Raw genomic sequence first — 14150 nt, 5'->3', positions numbered from 1 at the left:
CCAATGGTAGAGCTGCACATCATATCACGGATAGGGGTGACAGATCGGTACAATCTGGCTTTTCCTTCATTCAGATTTTGAGCTCGTGGCTGGAAGCCAGGGTTATATTTTCCTGTCTTTGTTCCTTCCTCCACACGTGCTCTGAGAAGCAGTTGTCATGCTTTCCTTCCGTTACACAGCCATGTTCAGTGCGCTTCTTTGAGGCCCTAGTGAGAATTTTAATCAGTCCTGGCCGGTAATTACTGTCTCTCTCCAGATGAATCCCTTACACAGACTTCATTTTTATTCTTCACCAGTCTTAAGAAGAAGGGTGTTGCTGAAATTCTCTGTGTTTCAGAGCTGATCTGCTGAAGTTGTACCACTAGCAAGAAAGACATAAAGTGCTTCCTTTTCTTTTTTTGTAGAATGGTATTATTTTTCCTTGCTTCTCTCTTTCCTGTAAAATGGTGATGATACTTTTTCCCTGACACTATTAATGCAAAATACTGGTATTTTGTAGATTTCCTTTACCCTTGTTTTCCCACTCCTCGACTCTGAGAATATGTAATATTTTATAATTTCTACTTTGCACATATTCTATCTGGTCTAAGAAAAACAAATCGGTTAGGGACAATGGCTATTTCACCTTCTAGTGCATTCTTAACTTCCCCAGTGTTCCTCTGCCATGCTTCTGAAAGTCGCACTGAATGAATGTCTGTTATAGCTGAAATAAAATTCTTGATTTCAGTAATTTTATTTGGTCTGACTCTCACCATGGCACCTCAGACACCTCCTTGTGACATCCGATCACCTAAATTATCTGTTCCAAAAACTTATTTATTTAATATATGCTCATCCAACTTTTACTAAACCAAGATGCTGAAGCCTATGAGGGTTGCAAATAAATATTAATATAAATTGGGGTTCCTACCCTAATATGAGAATAGCTATGTAAATAAATAGCTGTATTATATGATGATGTGCCAAGGGCTATGTGAATGAGGCAGATAGTAAATTTTATAGAAGTTCAGTAGTGGTATTGAAACACTCTGGCTGCTGTCATCAGGGTATGCTTCACAGGGGAGGTGGCTTTTAAGCTCAGCTCTTAATAGTAGAGGGAATTTCAAATGAGTGGAAGGGAATTTTAGGAAGAGGGAATATTTTTAAAAAGATGCAGAGGTATGACAATGATAGGTATGTTCTCAGGAGAAAGGCTATTATATCTTGGAGCCTGTAAAGCAATTTATTTATTTATGGCTGCGCCATATGCCATGGGGGATTTTAGTTACTCAACCAAAGGTCAAGACCATGCCCCTCTCAGTGGAAGTGCAGTCTTAACTACTGGACCACCAGGGAAGTCTCTGAACCAATTTATTTTGATTAAAAATTAATACTGGAAACTTAGCTAAGTATTAGATTGTGGGTAACTTAATAAAAAGCTAAGAAATCTAAACCTAATTCAGTAGGCATGGGGTAGGGCATGATTAGATAGTTAGGTTTGGGAGAGTCTATACTGGGAGACCCTTTGCCTGCTCTATTGTGTTAAGAACTGAATCCAGGACCTGAGCTTGGAAGAAGCAGGTGGTCATGGAAGAGGGGAGACAGATGTTAGACATTTTAGAGGCAGAAGTCACAAAATGTGAGGTCCAAGCAAACAGAAGAAAAGAAACCTGAGACAAACGAGAAGTGAGGCTGCTTCTGCTCTACAGGACTGGCTGAGTGAGTCTAGTTTAACGTGTGTACATCCTGGGGTACGGCGGGGCTGCAAGGGGGGATCTATGTTGGGAGAAAAGAGCCCCAACTGTGCTTCTTCATTTCTGATGCACAACTTCACATTTCTGAAATTAGGATGCTTCTTACCATCTCTGGGTACATTAAATGTGGAAGTTTTCCTTGAAAAGAAGTCGGTAAATCGATGGTGAATATTGCAATTGATGGCACTTTATCATCATAAAGTATAAAATATGTATTATTACTGTATTAGATTTTCCTTTCAAACTATCAAATTATTTCAAACTATCAAATTAATAAACACTCATGATTATTAAGCCAAACACCCAGTAAACATAAATTATGTTTAAGTATTAAGCACACAGTAAATATTATTCATCAAACTCCTACATTGCCCAAAGGAAAGAATCGCTGGGAGAATAAATAAACTGCCAGAGCTTTGGTGAGATTATGGATGTATCCATCAAATGTGTACCACACAACTCTTAGAAGAAAGTCACTCTTTTAAGGGCTGGAGGGATACAAAGATGAACGAGAAAGAAGCTCTCTTGGGGTAGGACTGGGGGAGGTGAGCTTACAAGTTATTACAAAAGAAAGGCAGGTGCACAGAATTTTCATGGAACAAAGTATGATTTATCACTGAGAGATCCTTCTGATGTGCTTCAAGTTCTCTAGGGAGGGGATGCTCATATCCACTTGGGGATACCAGGCAAGGTTTCATGAAGGAGGTAGCATTTAAGTTGGGCCAGGGAGAATGGGTAGGATTTCCACAGACAGAGGTGAAGTAGATAAATGTGGGCTTCCCTGGTGGCTCAGTGGTAAAGAATCTGCCTGTGATGCAGGAGACATGGGTTCAAACCCTGGGTCAGGAAGATCCCTGGATAAGGAACTGGCAACTTACTCCAGTATTCTTGCCTAGGAAATCCCACAGACAGAAGAACCTGGCAGAAATAATCATTGGGGCTGCAAGAGAGTCGGACATGACTTAGCAACTAAACCACCACCATACAATCGCAAATAAGTCCAAGTGAACTATGTGTTGTGGACAAGATGAAGTTCGAAAAACCATGCATATTCAGGGAACACAACAGCCCCAGGTAGTTGCAGGACAAACTACAAATAATAATGATAACAAGAAACATTTATTGAGCAAACACTATGTACTGGGTCCTATTATGTTTTACTGGGTGATATGTAGAATGATTGATCCCATTTTAAAGCTGAGGACAGTGAGACCAGGTCAGTTAATTTACCCAGGGGTCTAAGAGCTCAAGCTGAACCAGTTGGCATTATTCCTTTCAAAACTCGTGTGCACATGAGGGCACACACACAAAAATACACAGTAGTGAAAGAAAGCTGGACTCAGGTTAGGGAAGGTTCTACAAATTATGTGATGGAGTCTGACGTTGACCATGTAGCTAATGTGAAGGCAGTCTCTGCATTTGAATCACTTGGCCACCCGCCTTTTGGTGTGTGTATGATAGAATCAATGTGTGTAGTGGTCTTCATTTTATTTATTTATTCGTTTGGCCGTGCTAGGTCTTTGTTGCTGTGAGGGGGCTTTCTCTAGCTGTGGCAAGTAGGTGCTACTCTAGGTACAGTGTGCAGGCTTCTCACTGTGGCGGCTTCTCTTGTTGCAGAGCATGGGCTCTAGGGCACCTGGACTTCAGCAGTTTTGACACCGAGGCTGAGTAGTTTTGGCTCAAGGCATTAAAGTGCAGGCTCAGTAGTTGCGGTACACTGCTTAGTTGTCTCTTATCATGTGGGCTCTTCTTGAACCAGGGATTGAACCAGTGCCCCCTTGAAATCTGCATTGCAAGGCAGATTCTTAACCACTGGAACACCAGGGAGGTCCTATAATGATTTTTAGGAATATGGCATCAGAGGAGTGTAGGCTGTGGGCCAAATTCTAGCAGCCTCTAGGGAACTTTTAAAACCCTTACATTTTTATAGGACTTTATAGTGTCAAAAAACCTTTTCCTTTTCCTATGTCATTTATTTTAATTCTTAGATCAGTGTGGCATGTCTCCCTGCATTGAGTATACGGGGAAATGTACCCCTCACTGGCACTAACTTCGCCTAAACAAGCCCCAGGGCTGACAGATGGCAGAGCTAGAGAAGGAAACAAGATCTTCTGGAGCTTAAATCATTGCTACTGCCTTTTTCTCAAACCTTTTTTTTCCTTTCGCTGGTTTTACATCAACAATGCCCTCATTACATTCAAAGGTGTAAATGGGTCTACATACAGTAACTGACGGGTTTTCTCAACACCAGAAATCAGTTCTCCTAAGTAGAAAATAGTATCTGTGCCCAACAAGAGAGAACAGACCAGTTTCTGGTTGACACCAGCGGGGCCACACTGGTTAGGTGCTTGTTCAAGAGGCAGTAGCTTCTGTACTTTTCCATTGGTGAGGAGGGAGCCGTCCTCGCTGCTCCCTCTTGAAACAGTGTCCGGACTTCATGGCAATTTTCCCAGACTTCTCTTTTGGGAACTGGGTCAGCTGTCCAACTATCTTACGTTAAATCATTCATCTCACAACCTTTCTAATTTCCCCCTCCCCACCTGCAGCTTATTAGTGAAATAGAATGCTCACAGTGCTTGGCTGAAGTGTCCCTATTTCCAAATTCAGCACAATTCTTTGTCATATATTTGAATATTAAATTTCAATGCTTGTTATTTCAAAGACTGTCCACTGTGTTTTGAGTTAATATCCTGGCCAATGAGGTGCTGTTCTTGAGATTGACAGCACAGTGTGCTTTTAATATTGTCATAATATCTCTAAATGAAAGGGAGAAGAATGTATGAGTTTCCTAGTTGCCATGACAAATTATCACAAATTTAGTGCCTTCAAACAACAGAATTTTTGCAGAGGCTACAAAAGCTGTCATAGGGCCAGGCATCATCTAGGACACTGGGTAGAGTCCTTCCTTGCCTCTTCACAGTTTATGGTGCAGGCTATTGATACAGCCGTTGCTTGCTTTACAACTGCAAAGCTTACAATCCAAACTCTGTCTTTGTCATCACGTTGTGTTATTCCTGAGTGTCTGTTTCGAACATGGCATTTTCCTCTTCTTAGAAGGACTTATGCTGGTCGTATTGAATTGTTGTTTAGTCCCTAAGTCCTGTCTGACTCTTTGCTGCCCCATGGACTATACCTGTCTGTCCATGGCTCCTCTGTCTGTGGGATTTCGCAGGCAAGAATACTAGAGTGGGTTGCCATTTCCTACTCCAGGAGATCTTCCTGACCTAGAGATCGACCCTCTGTCTCCTGCTTTATGATAAGGGGATTCTTTACCATTGAGCCACTTGGGAAGCACCATGTTTGATTAGGGATACCCTAAGACCTCATCTTAACTGCAATGACCCTGTTTCTAAAATGAGTCATATAGATACCAAGAGTTAGAGGATTTACAGTTTAACACATAAGGTAGTAACCAATAATTGGTACTTTTCCTTTCATTATGGTTAATGATATACAGATATAGATTGTAAACTTCTTAAGGCTATGAGTTGAACTATTTTGTCCTTCTTTGGAAAATTCATAGCAGTTGTTAGAACGACTATTTTAATTGCTTCATAATGAGAAATTATTTTTTCTCTGTCTTTTCTACTAGATATGAACTCCATGAGGGTAAGGGTCACACCTCGTTTATCTTTATATCCAGACAATGTTAGCATAATTTGGGAAGGCAGCATTGCACAGTGGTAATCCTGTCATTGGAAATAGATGTTGTGAATTCTAATCCTGGCTGTGCTAGGTATTAGCTGTGTAATATTAAGCAAGTGTGTTAGCCTCAGAATCTTCACCTGGAAAAGAATGAAAACTGTATTACTATTCTCATTGTTTTATGAGATTAAACTCTTTATCCCATTGCCTAGCTATTATTATGACTATATTCTCAGTAAATATTTGTAGAATTGAGTTGAAGGAAATCTAATGATCCAGTATTGTTCTGTCATTAAATTACTCTGACACTGGCAAAAACCTAAATTTTCTAGGCCTTATGTTTTTTTAATCTGAAAATTAAGGGAGTTAGATGAGATGGCTCTAAGTTTCCTTCCAGTCTAATATTCTGTAAATTAAGCTAATATCTTCTGATGACTTTTAGTTCTATGTATAGTTGATTCTGTTCTCTTCTAACAAACATGGATTTACCAAAGAAGGATGTATTATTATTGGTTTATCTTCCATACTTATTATTTTGTGCTGCATTTGTTTGGTTTTATTATTTTAACTAAAGTTAAGAAATATTTACTGATGTCCATTGTTAATCAGGTTCTGTGCTAGGTTATGGACACATACAGATGATTAATATACTGTTCTTCCCTGTACTATATTTGAATCTCAAAGAAACTGAGATTTCCTATCTTTTTTTGAAATTGTAATTAGACAGTGACAGAAAATAAAGGATTCTGGTGTTCTAAAGTCACCTTATTCCTCTTTGGTACTTCCTTCTGGTGCACACATATCCCTCCCCGTCCCACCTTCCTAGACTCAAAACAAAAACCGAGAAGGTGCGGAGCATTTCCTTAAGTTGCCTCCTGCTGGCCCTTCTCTGCTGATTCTTTACTGTTGTCAAAGGCGAGTCTCCTACAGGTAGCAGGGCCAGTCCAGGCAGCTCTGGGTAGTGAGGGGAGTAGGAGTGTCTGCTTAGAGACTCCAAAGCGATAGCTCTTCTTGGAGCCATTCCACTTGGACGTGGCCTGTGTAACCCCTTTCTCCATTCAGTTGGGAATATTTCGGGCTTCTCTAGTAGATAGTGTTTGAGCTGAGATTTGAAGGTGTGTACACACACACACACACACATATGGAGAGAGAGAGAGGAAACAAGACAAATGAAACGCTAGTGGGGAAGCAGTGTTTCTTCTTCGGGCAGAAGAAAGTGTGAGTGCGAAGTCCTGAAGAGAAACTGCATCTGTCAGAGGGTTAGAAGGAAGGCCAGTGTGACCAGGATGTGGTTTGATATGACGTCATAGGATCTGCTGGAACATACACAACCTCAAACGACGGGCTGAAACTTTTGGATTTTACTCAAAAGCCAGGGGGAAATTATCTGCATCTCAAGTATTTTATTGTTCCAAGGATTACACAAAATTCCAGTCTCAGACAGGTTTGTTGCTTCTAAGAAGTTACTTTCTAAAGCCCTGAAGTCCTTCCCAGTTCTATGAGGTGACTCTGTGCACGCCTATTGAGCAAGTTAAGTAAAACTTGAACCCGAAGGGTGACGCATGGTGTTAGTTAAGGGAAGAGGAAGGAACACCATCACTTGTTTACCTTGAATTTTGATAAAAGATTTGGGTTTTGAAACGGAACTCTGTGCACGTAGTGGGGGCGGTGGAGATGCTAAATGACTAATGAGAACTGCGTGAGGCAGTTGATAACTGTCAGCTTGAGAACTGTGGCTTGTGACAGGACAAACCAGTGCTCTTTGCTTGCATAAAAATTAGTGGCCCATGATTGCATTACTTTCCTTTACGACTCTGTTTTATGAAATTTTATCAGTCCTTCTTGAGGAGGAATTTTACTTGGTTGGAAGAAAATGATTAAGGAATTTGAAAGAATTACCTAAAAATCCCATTAAGCAAAATAAAATCTTAGCCTATAAGCAAATACCAAACCTTCAGTCGATAGAACAATAATTCTCATCACTAGCATAAACAATATGAGGACCTAGAAAATCATAAGATATCACTGTCATTAATATGTGATTGGCTTTTAAAAATTCTCTGTGTTATTAATATTTTAAAAGTTGACCAACTAAAATAAGAATGCATACTTGTTTTTTTAAAAAGGTGCAAACCATATATAGAATAAAAATTGAAAGTCTTCCTTCATAATCTTCCATATTCTTCCCTGGTGACTCATATGTTAAAGAATCTGCCTGAAATGCAGGAGACCTGGGTTTGATCTCTGGGTCAGGAAGACCCCCTGGAGAAGGGAATAGCAACCCACTCCAGTATTCTTGTCTGGAGAATTCCATGGATAGAGGAGTCCTACAGTGCAGGGGGTTGCCAAGAGTTAGGTATGACTGAGCGGCTAACACTCACTCTTCCCTCAACTCCTCCAGAGGTAACCACTGTTAACAGATTAGTATATGCAGATCTTCCTCTCCATGCAATGGGGTTATGTCCTGATAGACCTACTGTAAGCTGAAAATGTTGTTAGTTGAAATACATTTGATACATCTAACCTACCAAACGGCATAGCTGAGCCCAGCTGAATTTAAATGTTCTCAGAAAAATTTATTCACCTATAGTTGGGCAAAATCATTTAACATAAAGTCTATGTTATGTTGAATATTTCATGTAATTTGTTGACTACTACACTGAAAGTGAGAAATAGAATGGTTGTAGGTGTATTGATTGTTTCATGATGACATGGCTAACTGGGAGCCGTGGGTTGTTGCCTTGCCCAAGCATCACAAGTATTATTTCCTATGTCACTGGCCTGAAAATCAAAATTCATAATTCAAAGTATCAGTCAGTTCAGTCTCTCAGTCGTGTTTGACTATTTGTGACCCCATGGACTGCAGCACGTCAGGTCTCCCTGTCCATCACCAACTCCCTGAGATTACTCAAACTCATGTCCACTGAGTTGGTGATGCCTTACAACCATCTCTTCCTCTGTTGTTCCCTTCTCCTCCCACCTTCAATCTTTCCCAGCATCAGGGTCTTTTCAAATGAGTCAATTCTTCACATTCTTCACAAAATCAGATGACCAAAGTATTGGAGTTTCAGCTTCAGTATCAGTCCTTCCAATGAATATTCAGGACTGATTTCCTCTAGGATTGACTGATTGGATCTCCTTGCAGTTCAAAGGGCTCTCAAGAATCTTGGTTTCTTTTGAATGCCACTTTCACATCAATGTAAAGTTGAAAAATTCTAAGTCAGGCCATTTTAAGTGGGGAACCATCCATATTATGTAATCTTTTTTATGTTTATACATGTCACTGTATGTGGCTCAGTGTTAAAAGAATCTGCCTGCAATGCAGGAGACATAGGAGAAGAGGGTGCGATCCCTGGGTTGGAAAGATCCCCTGGAGGAGGAAATGGCAACCCACTTTAGTATTCTTGCAAGGAGGATCCCATGGACAGAGGAGCCTGACAGACTATAGTCCATGGGGTAGCAAAGAGTTGGACATGACTAAGTGACTGAGTACATATAGATAAGTGATCTTTCTTTAAGGAAAAAGAATAAATGGGATCATATTGTGCCCATTGTTCTCTTTTCCGCCTACTTTATTTGTCTTAAAAATATTTTTGCACATAATTGTCTATACTTTTCAATGAGTGCCGAGTATTCCACTGAATTAAATTATCATGTTATTAGCTATTTCTCAACTGATATTCATTTAAAACATCAATTTTTCACAATTACAATGTCACAAGAAACATACTAGTTTCCTGCACATGTAAGAGTACTTTTGTAGAATAAATTCTTAAAAGTGGAATTCTTGGAAGGCATTTTAAAATTTTGATACTGTTGAATTGCGTGCCTGCAGTTAAATCGTGTGCTTTGTGCTAAGTCAACACAATGCTGTTGAATTGTCTGCCTATGCGCTCCAGTCATGTTTGACTCTTTGAGACCCTGTGGACTGAAGGCCTGTAGGCTCCTCTGTTCATGGGATTATCCAGGCAAGAATACTGGAGAGGGTTGCCATGCCCTCCTCCATGGGATCTTACCAACCCAGAGATTGAACCTGGTCTCCTGCCTTGGCAGGTGGGTTCTTTGGCACTACTGTCATTTGGGAAACCCACTGTTAAATTACTCCACTAATAAAATTTTATTGATTTATATTCCTACAAAGTTCTAAGAGCCCATTTGCTTGTAATTTCACCAGTACTGGATACCACCAGTTTTAATTTTTTGTTCATTTTTTGGTGGGCAACAGTTAGTATCTAACTGTTGTTTCAAGTTTTACTTTCCTGATTACTTGCATGTTTGAACATCCTTTAATAAGTATATTGATGATTTGAGTTTTCTTTATAAATTATCTCTTCAGAGTCTTTATTCATTTAAAAATACTTTTCTTCAAAGAATAGTTTAAATATTCCTTATGTATTATGTCCTTTAAACAATTATGTATCACAAATAATTTCTTGTTGTCATTTAGCTTTAGCCAATGTATATTATAGCTTCCACTGAACAGAAGTTTTTAACATTTATGTTACTAATGCTCTCTGAACTTTCTAATATACTCTTACTGAAATGCTCTATATTTTTCTGCTGTTACTTTGAATATTTAAAGTTATTTTTAGAGTCTTTCTTGGCTGTCCAGTGGTTAAGAGTTAGCCTTCCAATGCAGAGGGTGTGGATTCGATCCCTGATTGGGGAGCTAAGATCCCACATGCCTCATGGCCAAAAAAGTGAAACATAAAGCAGAAGCAATCTTGTAACAAATTCAATAAAGACTTTAAAAAATATCTACATCAAAGAAATTATTTTTACATTTAGCTCCTTAAATCATCTAAAATTATTTTTATAACTTAATAAAAGACTATAACTTAATTGTTTCCATACAGGTACCAATCCCATTTATTGGAAGGGCTATTCTTTTCCTAATGGATTCAGATAGGTTAATGATATAATAAATTTATGAATATGTGTGGATATGTTTTGGGATTTTCTATTCATTGACAATATTTGATTTTTCAGTATTCTTTTCATTTACCTATCCTATTTGACCACACAATCCTAACTCTTTTAACATTTCTGTACCCAAGTAGGGTAATTTTCTCAATGTTCACCTTACCTCTATTCCTTACCATTATTTACAAATTCTTCTTAGTTAGTCTTGTGCACTTTCTCTTTCAGATGCGTGTAAGAATATGTGTCAAATTTTATAAACAAGCAAACAAACAAAACCTATGTAGATTTTGAATTCCGTACATTGAATATTTTAGAAAATTTGAAGATCATATATATAGTTGAGCTATTTCAAATCTTGAAAGATGATGCTGTGAAAGTGCTGCACTCAATATGCCAGCAAATTTGGAAAACTCAGCAGTGGCCACAGGACTGGAAAAGGTCAGTCTTCATTCCAATACCAAAGAAAGGCAATACCAAAGAATGATCAAACTACTGCACAATTGCACTCATCTCACACGCTAGTAAAGTAATGCTCAAAATTCTCCAAGCCAGGCTTCAGCAACATGTGAACCGTGAACTCTCAGATATTCAAACAGGTTTTAGAAAAGGCAGAGGCACCAGAGATCAAATTGCCAACATCCGCTGGATCATGGAGAAAGCAAGAGAGTTCCAGAAAAATATCTATTTCTGCTTCATTGACTATGCCAAAGCCTTTGACTGTCTGGATCATAATAAACTGTGGAAAATTATGAAAGAGATGGGAATACCAGACCACCTGACCTGCCTCTTGAGAAACCTGTATGCAGGTCAGGGAGCAACAGTCAGAACTGGACATGGAACAACAGACTGGTTCCAAACAGGAAAAGGAGTATGTCAAGGTTGTATATTGTCACCCTGCTTATTTAACTTCTATGCAGAGTACATCATGAGGAACGCTGGGCTGGAAGAAGCACAAGCTGGAATCAAGATTGCCGGGAGAAATATCAATAACCTCAGATCTGCAGATGACACCATCCTTATGGCAGAAAGTGAAGAAGAACTCAAAAGCCTCTTGATGAAAGTGAAAGAGGAGAGTGAAAAGGTTGACTTGAAGCTCAACATTCAGAAAACAAAGATCATGGCATCTGGTCTCATCATTTCATGGAAAATAGATGGGGAAACAGTGGAAACAGTGTCAGACTTTATTTTTTGGGCTCCAAAATCACTGCGGATGCTGATTGCAGCCATGAAATTAAAAGACGCTTACTCCTTGGAAGGAAAGTTATGACCAACCTAGATAGCATATTAAAAAGCAAAGACATTACTTTGCCAACCAAGGTCCGTCTAGTCAATGCTGTGGTTTTTCCCGTGGTCATGTATGGATGTGAGAGTTGGACTGTGAAGAAAGGTGATCGCCGAAGAATTGATGCTATTGAACTGTGGTGCTGGAGAAGACTCTTGAGAGTCCCTTGGACTGCAAGGAGATCCAACCAGTCCATTCTAAAGGAGATCAATCCTGGGTGTTCATTGGAATGACTGATGCTAAAGCTGAAACTGCAATACTTTGGCCACCTCATGTGATGAGTTGACTCACTGGAAAAGACTCTGATGCTGGGAAGGATTGGGGGAGGGAGGAGAAGGGGACGACAGAGAATGAGATGGCTGATGGCATCACCGACTCGATGGACATGAATTTGAGTGAACTCTGGGAGTTGGTGATGGACAGGGAGGCCTGGCGTGTTGTGATTCATGGGGTCGCAAAGTGTCGGACACAACTGAGCAACTGAAGTGAACTGAACTGAACTGATACATCTTTACAAGAAGGACTTTCTCATATGGACACATGGTACTTTTTTCCCTTACTCTGGACTTGATAATGTTCTTAATAAAATATTAAAAATGTTTGCCAAGTTCATTCCTGTTTTATGAAATTTTGGCTCTTTTATTAGTGTTTCCTCTGTTATTAAAAGTTTGTATTTCTCTTCATATAACCTTTGAATCTTACATTTAGGAAAATTATCTTACTAAGTCTGTTCTTCAGTGGATTGTCTTGGATATTCTAGTTATGCAGCCATGTCACAGACAAATCTTATGGTTTAGTGTCTCTCTTTACAAATTCTATGCCTCCTATTTTTGATATGAAGTACGGCAGCGATCATTGGTGAGGGTTATTGTCATCTCTTCTTTTCTTCTCACTGTGTTAGAAATACATTTCAACACTGACAATGTGATTTGGTGGGTTTTCCTGACAGGTACTTTTCATTATGTTAAGAAAGTTTTCCTTCTATTCCTAACTTACTTAGGATTTTTCAAAGCAAAGAAATCATACCAGTCTTGGTGTCTATTGCACGGAATTTTTTCTTTCATTCAGAGATTTATTGATTTATGTTAATATTTTATATCCTAATGTTGAAGTATCTTTGTATTCCAGGGACACATCCTACTGTGTTGAGAAGTATTATTTTTAATATGGTATTTGGCTCAATTTGATATTTTTTATTAGGACATTTGTATTAGAAATAATAGGTGAGATTGGCTTAATTTTCTCTCTCCTTTCTTTCTTTCCTCCCTCCTTTTATGCCTTCTACATAAGTTCGTGTATGCGTGCTAAGTCTCCGCAGTCGTGTCTGACTCTTCGTGACCCTATAAACTATAGCCGGCCAGTCTCCTCTGTCCATGGGATTCTCAGGCAGGATCAGATTAATTAGGTTTAGAGAATGCATCTTGTTTCATGCTCTTGGACAATTAATATAAGATTTGTATTTATCTTGAAAATTTAGTATAGCACTGGTAAAATAAACTGGATCTCATCTCAAGATTTTTTGACTAGTTTGAATACTATAAAAATTCTGTCCACATCTTTCAGATCGCTGTTAATAGAAAATTATAGAACTTGGAATATGGGTTAATAGCACAAAATTTTTCTGCCACTTTAGTTTTTCTTCTTTGATGCTTTAGAACAATGTTGTTGAATTAATTTTGTTAAACATCTTCTCCTCTACCTTTTTTTTTCTATTAACAAACATTTACTGAACACCTAGATGTAGGTGTTCATATAGAACATGAGGTGGCCAGAGGAAATTAGACAGTATAGAAACAGACTTGTGTACAATTAGCTTTATCAGTTCAGTTCAGTTGCTCAGTCGTGTCTGACTGTTTGTGACCCCATGAACCACAGCACGCCAGGCCTCCCTGTCCATCACCAACTCCCGGAGTCCACCCAAAACCATGTCCATTGAGTCAGTGATACCATCCAACCATCTCATCCTCTCTCGTCCCCTTCTCCTCCTGCCCTCAGTCTTTCCCAGCATCAGGGTCTTTTCCAACGAATTAGCTCTTTGCATCAGGTGGCCAAAGTATTGGAGTTTCAGCTTCAACATCAGTCCTTCCAATGAACACCCAGGACTGATCTCCTTTAGGATGGATTGATTGGATCTCCTTGAAGTCCAAGGGACTCTCAAGAGTCTTTTCCAACACCACAGTTCAAAAGCATCAATTCTTTGGCGATCAGCTTTCTTTATAGTCCAACTCTCACATCCATACATGACCACTGGTAAAACCATAGCCTTGACTAGACGGACCTTTGTTGGCAAAGTAATGTCTCTGCTTTTTAATATGCTATCTAGGCTGGTCATAACTTTCCTTTCAAGGAGTAAGTGTCTTTTAATTTCATGGCTGCAATCACCATCTGCAATGATTTTGGAACCCAGAAAAATGAAGTCAGCCATTGTTTCCACTGTTTCCCCATCTATTTGCCATGAAGGGATGGGATCAGTTGCCATGATCTTAGTTTTCTGAATGTTGAGCTTTAAGCCAACTGTTTTACTCTCCTCTTTCACTTTCATCAAGAGGATCTTTAGTTCTTTTTCA

The sequence above is a fragment of the Moschus berezovskii genome, chromosome 2 (assembly GCF_049115385.1).
Source record: "Moschus berezovskii isolate FMDL1 chromosome 2, NW_MosBer_1.0, whole genome shotgun sequence".
Classification (NCBI taxonomy): Eukaryota; Metazoa; Chordata; class Mammalia; order Artiodactyla; family Moschidae; genus Moschus; species Moschus berezovskii.
Note: the sequence above shows the minus strand (reverse complement) of the source record.